Raw genomic sequence first — 6,628 nt, 5'->3', positions numbered from 1 at the left:
AACAGACATGCTTAGCTGTCATTTTGGTTTGTAAAATACTGTATCATCTGTCTATCTATGTATCTATATATTTGTACCTTTATCTATATTCACTGCTCTCCATGCTCCCTCTTCCAAATCTCTCACTCCTTACTATGTGTTATATCCTATTTTGTGGGGAAAATTAGAAGGAGAGAGGAACAATTCTAGAAGCTATCACTTTTTCCATGTCCCCCCAAACCCTATTCACAGTTCCAGTCCCTACCCAAGACATTATGATTTGACCACATACCTTAAATAGGATAAATAAATAATCATCCTCCTCAGAGGATGTCCAGCTCAGTTCCCTCAGTTAGATCAGAAATAACTACAGGAAGATTATAGAAACCAATGGGATTCAAACTACCAAAGGAAAAATAAATCTTGAGAAGTTGGACAATTGGACAAATTCCCAAGGATGGAAAGATCTTTTTCTCTCAAAGTTCTTTGCTTCATTGCCTGACACAATCATATGGGAAATCCTTTGTAATAGAGCCTGGTCTGAGCCAAAGTGAAAGGCAGAGAATAATTGGGGAAAGAGCTAAAATTGTCCTTCCTCTCTCCTTCTCATTGTCTCTAGGGGTTGAAGGAGGGACCTCTGAGGGAACAACTGTTCATTAAAGTCAAAAATTCTGAGAATGTCTTGGGAAATGAAAATAAACTTATTTCTTTACTTAGATACATTAATGCAGACTTTTAGGAAGATCTATTTTCATGAATCCATGCAGAGAACCAATAATTAAGATTCTGGAAAAATTCCCTATAGCAACTGAGCTAGAAGAGAAATAGATACAGGATTTACCTTTGGAGAATACTTAATTGTAAGCATGATTAGTTGAATTATAGAATATCAGATGCCAGAAGTGGAAGGGACCTTAGAACAAAAAATGTCAGGAATGTGAGGGACCTTAGATTACTAAATGCTAGTGTTTGGATTGAATCTTGCAACATAAAATGTTAACTATGGAAGGGGTCTTACCCTGGTCCATGGTCCTTATTTTTCCCCTCAAATGAGGAAACAGATCAAAAAAAAAAAAAAAAGAATCTTAGCCTATAGTTACAAATCTAGTCAAGGACATTTCCTTCTGAAAAATCAATCCTATCTGGATGCTGATTGAAAAAAAACTCAATCAATATGGGAACATTCATATCAACAACCAAGTAAATTTGGGTATTAACCAAATCAAACAACAATTATTCTTTCAAAAATTCAGTTATTGGACTAAAGTTTTTCCTCTCTCTAAAACTTCTCGTACTCACAATGATGAATTTAGCACATGATCTACTTGTCATGTTGATAGAGAACAAGTCCAGATCATAGGATCTAGGCCAAATGCCTGGAACATCTTTCCCATTATTTCTTTCCTTTCTGGTTCCATTGCCAACACTTTAATCCACTTCCATCCTACTCTCCAGTTTAGTAACTTCCATATTGGTCATGCAGCCACAAATCTCTCCCAGGTCAATTCATCTTATACGATCCTCCAATCTAATCTCACTTCTATCCATCATATCTGGTAGGAAGAAATGGCCAAAGAGGCAAGTTTACAATCTTTTACCTAGCATTCAGGGCCTCTGAAATTTGTTAATATCTATAGAGAACTCTAAGAATTGCAAACACTTTACCAATTTTATCTCATTTGATCCTTAAGATAAGACTGGTTGGTACTAATATTATTTCAATTTTACAGATTAAGAAATTGAGACTAAGAAAAGTGAAGTGACTTTCCCAGATTCATATAGCTAGTGTCACAGAGAGGATTCAAACTGATGTGTCTGACTTCATGTTTTAAAACTTGGTGATCCATCCCTCTCTTTTCCATCATGTCTTCTTTGATCCCCCATCATGCCTTCTTTATTTCACACCAATGGGATGTCTCTGTCTCTCCAACACAGCCTGCACATCTTTGTCTCCATCAGCTCATGTTGGTCCCTTTGCCTGATAGACTAGTGGAGCACATATATATTATATATTACATATATATATATATATATGTATGAAGGTAAGAACATGAAAGAGTCCAGTCATTGCCTCTTCTTTACTATATTATGACACCAGTGTCATCTGACCTCCTTGACCTTCACTTTGCTCATTTCTAAAATGAGAATAACACTTGTCTTAGCTACTTAAATAATCATTCAGTTTTTGGTATGGCTTGAATTGCTTCAAAAATTTTTAGCATTTAATATTAAAATGACTTATAGAATTCTAATCCAGTTAAAGGGAAGTGAAAAATAAGGCTTTGAGTTGGGCAGTGAAGGAAATCAGAGAAAACTGGGAATCAGAGATCATGATGTGTATCTCAATGGTCAAGCCTGGGTAGAAATAAGATCTATCAAAGCCTGCATATGTACACTCAGATGAAACACCTTTTAAGGATCAGAGAGGGTTCAGAGATCCTGGGGGCAGGTTTACCCTGACATTCCCTCCCAACGACCTCACTAAACTAGGGAGAGAAGAGGTCATAACTCACCTGCACCAGATAAAAACTATAGTTTCTTTTCCTAGCCATTGTGAAACTAAGGATAAAATATATTTCACCACAGCATATTGAGATAGGTGTAAAAAATTCATATAAATGAGGAAACTGAGGCACAGAATATTCAGACTAAAGGTCATTCAATCATTTTCTACCTCTTCCAAAGTTTTCTTCCACTTCTCCAGAAATGAGCTTGACCTTGGAGCAAAGACCTCACAAGGAGAATTTTTGGTTTCTTCCTATTTAGATTTTAAGGGTCTCAAGAGGAGGAAAGACTTGACCTTAAAGATATATGAGTTCAGTGGAGGGCAGCTAGGTGGCACAGTGGATAGAGCACCAGCCCTGGAGTCAAAAGGACCTGAGTTCAAATTTGACCTTAGACACTATATACTTACTTTGCTGGGTGACTTTGGGCAAGTCACTTAACCCCATTACCCTGCAAAAGTAAATAAACAAACTAATGAATAAGTTAAGTGGAAAGGGTAAAAATGGAACAATGATTAAAGAGAGATGTCTGATAAAGAATATAGACATTAAGATTTGTTTTTCAGTACAAAGTGATCCTCTGATTTGGCTTATCTGAACACATTTGCAAGATGTCAACCTCAGTTTTCCCAGCTGCAAAATAAAAGGGGTTCAATAACATTTTTTAGGTTTTTAAAGGCAAATGGGGTTGAGTGATTTGCCCAAGGCCTCACAGCTAAGTAATTATTAAGTGTCTGAGGCCAGATTTGAACTCAGGTCTTCCTGACTCCAGGGCTGGTGCTCTATCCACTGTGCCACCTAGCCACCCCTCAATAACATTTGTAATACCTACCTGACAAGCCTATAGTAAGAAGAAATAAAATCTAATGCAGAATTATGGAATTATATATATTTTATCATTCAGAGGCAACTGTGTGGGTCAGTGGATAGTATACAGAACCTGAAGTCAAGAAAATCAGGGTCTAAACCTGGGCTTAGATACTTAGTAGCTGTGTGAACATGGACAAATCACTTAATCTTTTTTACCTCAGTTCCCCATCTGTAAAATGGGAACATACTGGAGAAGGAAATGGCAACCACTCCAGTACCTATGCCAAGAAATTCCATTGACTATTGAGGAGATGAACACAACCAAAAAGGACAATAAACCCTATTAATAAATGCTTGATTCTAAGCCCAGCAGTCATCAGGAAGATTTTTCATCTGCAAAATGAGTTGGTGAAGGAAAAGGCAAACCACTCCAGTAGCTCTATCAAGAAAATTCCTAATGGAGAAGTCAGACACAACTGAAATGACTGAACAAATAGAGTCTGACTTAAAACTGGAAGAGACCTTTGATATAATCATGCACATTTTCAGAAGAGGCTCTAGATGACTATGGGATTTGCCCTGAATCACACAACCAGTAACAAACAGGATTGGAAACTGAAACTTTCTTTTTTTATTTCAGGTTTTTTAAAATTATTTACTTGTATAATTATGTGTATAGATAATTTTTAACATTCATTCTTTCCAAGGTTTTCTCCCTTCCACTCTTCCTTCCCCCAACCTAAGACAGCAAGTAATCTGATATAGGTTATACATGGACAATTGCTTTACATATATTTCCATATTAGTCATGGTGTGAAAGAAAAATCAAAACAAAAAAGAAAAACATGAGAAGGAAAAAAAACAAAAAACAAATTTGGTGAAAATGGAATATTTTGATCCACATTCAAATTCCATGGGTTTTTTGCTCTGCATATGGATGGCATTTTCATTGTGGCTCTTTTAGAATTGTACTTCATCATTGAACTGCTGTGGAGAACTATCTCTTACCTTTCATCACCATGCAATGTTTTTGTTAAAGTGTACAGTGTTCTCCTGGGTCTACTCACTTCACTCAACATCAGTCCATGAAAGTCGTTTCTGGTTTTTCTAAAATTTATAGGCTCATCATTTCTTATACAGCAATAATATTCAATTACATTCATATGTCATAAGTTGTTCAGTCATTTCCCAATTGATGAGTATTCCCTCAACTTACAATTTTTGACACTGCAAAAAGAACTCCTCTGAATATGCTTATACATGTGGATCTTTTTCCCATTTGGGGGGATTTCATTGGGATACATAGACCTAGTAGTGGTATTGCTGCTTCAAAGGAAATGCACAGTTTTATAGTTCTTAGGGAATTGCTCCCAATTGCTCTGCAGATTGTAAATTGGATCATTCAAAACTCAACCAACTGTGCATTAGGCTCTGAGTTTTCTGTTATTTGCTTCAACATTGATCTTTTCCCTTTTCTGCCATATTAGGCAATCTGAGAGGTATCGGGCAGTTTCTTGGAGTTGTTCTAATAGATTTAGAATATTTTTTCAAATGATTATATATAGCTTTAATGTTTTCATAATTTTCATCTGAAAACTATCTTTTCATATTTTGGGGCCATTTTTCAATTGGGGTATGACTTGTATTTTTACAAATTTGTTGCAGTTCTCTATATATTTTAGAAATGAGGACTTTAAAAGAAACATTGGCTATAAAAATTATTTCCCAGCTTTCTGCTTTTCTTCTAATATTAGATTGTGTTTTGTTTTGAAACTGCCTCTCTGAGTCCATGTGTTCCATTGTGTAACCTAGACACTTACAAACTGCAACAATATGAAAAATAATTTAAAGATGCCAGAGTCCCAGAACAAGTGCATGAACATTTATTAAGTGCATGATGGAGAAAGAAATCCCAAAATTCAGAAGTAAAACTCATAAAGGATTAAAGGGGTAGATGTGGCTGGCTGGGGTCATTTCTTAAAATGGAGGTTCTGGGAGGAGCTGACCAATCAAAGGAAAGGACTGCAGAGAGGAAGGGATCTTCCAGGATGAGATATAAAGATTTAGTCCTAGATGGTTCAAGCAGCCCATGGAAATCTGCCTAACAGAAAAAATGTAAAAGGCCAACAACAACACTTTATGACTCTGTGTGTGTATTCATTTTTCACATTAGAAGATTAAGGAAGTGAAGAAAGATGAGGGATGGAGGAAATAGCATAGTCATGACCTATTTCATTCTGGTTGGGTTCTCAAAGCACTCACATCACCTCTTCTTTCTGGTCCTCGTACCCTATCTTGTCATATTATTTGGAAACAGTTGCTTTCCCTTCTTGATCCACTATGACTCCAGACTCCACACTTCCATCTATTTCTTTCTCAGTAACCTATCCTTCTTTGAAATTTGCTACATATCACCAAGTATTCCCCAGAAAATTATCAACTGCTTAGCAAAAATCCCCACTATCTCTCTGGGTGAATGCCTGGACCATATGTATATTACTTAGCGGGTTGTACAATGCCTTCTGCTGGTCATCATGGCCTATGACTGGTAAAAGGCCATTGGTGACCCACTGCACTACTCAGGGAAGATGGGTCTCCAGCTCTGTGCTTTGCTGATAATGAGTACCTGTGTCTCATCCTTTCTGCTCAACCTAGTCCCAACAATGACCTTATCCCTGGAGTTATGTGGCCACGACATCACCAAACACTTTGTGAGGTCTGCCCCATGATCAAGGCTGCCTGCAATAATCTGTGGCTAAATAAATTGATGGTGACACTAGCTGCTTGACTCTCCTGGCACCCTTTACTATTATCCTTATCCCCCCAAGACAGTATCCTTGGGGCTGTGTTCAACATTCGCTCAACCGAGGACAAAAACGGTTTTCACCACCTGTAGCTCTCACCCCACTGTGGTTGTCATCTTCTAGGGAACAGTCATTGGCGTGTACCTGATCCCCCAGGACAAGGCTAGTGGGGAGGTGGACAAGTCTGCCTCGCTCTTGTATGATATCATGACTCCTATCCTCTCATCCACAGTCTTCAGAACAAGGTTGTGAAGGGATCTTATAGAAACTCTGTGGAGAGAAGAATGTCCTATAACCTTTGATCTCTTTTTCATACCTGAAAAATGACCTTTTAGAAGAGAATGCTGTATCTTAGTGATTAGAAAACTACTCTCAAGAAAAAGGATCCAAGTTCAGTTATCTTCCCTGACACCTGCCATGCTGGCTGTGTGACCCTGGACCACATCACCAGTCACTACTGTGAGGTCACCCCTGTGCACTACTTTGAGACTGTGAGTCACAGAGGTTTCCTTCCCAGGAATGCTATATCCT

General features: G+C 37.7%; 1 pseudogene; it reads left to right on the top strand.

Annotated features, from left to right (window-relative positions):
- Positions 1 to 5,515: 5,515 nt before the first annotated feature.
- LOC141508795 (olfactory receptor 13H1-like) lies at positions 5,516 to 6,392 on the top strand (annotated as a pseudogene).
- Positions 6,393 to 6,628: the final 236 nt, after the last annotated feature.

This window comes from Macrotis lagotis, chromosome 1, assembly GCF_037893015.1.
Source record: "Macrotis lagotis isolate mMagLag1 chromosome 1, bilby.v1.9.chrom.fasta, whole genome shotgun sequence".
Classification (NCBI taxonomy): domain Eukaryota; kingdom Metazoa; phylum Chordata; class Mammalia; order Peramelemorphia; family Peramelidae; genus Macrotis; species Macrotis lagotis.
This window is presented reverse-complemented; position numbering and strand designations above follow the sequence as displayed.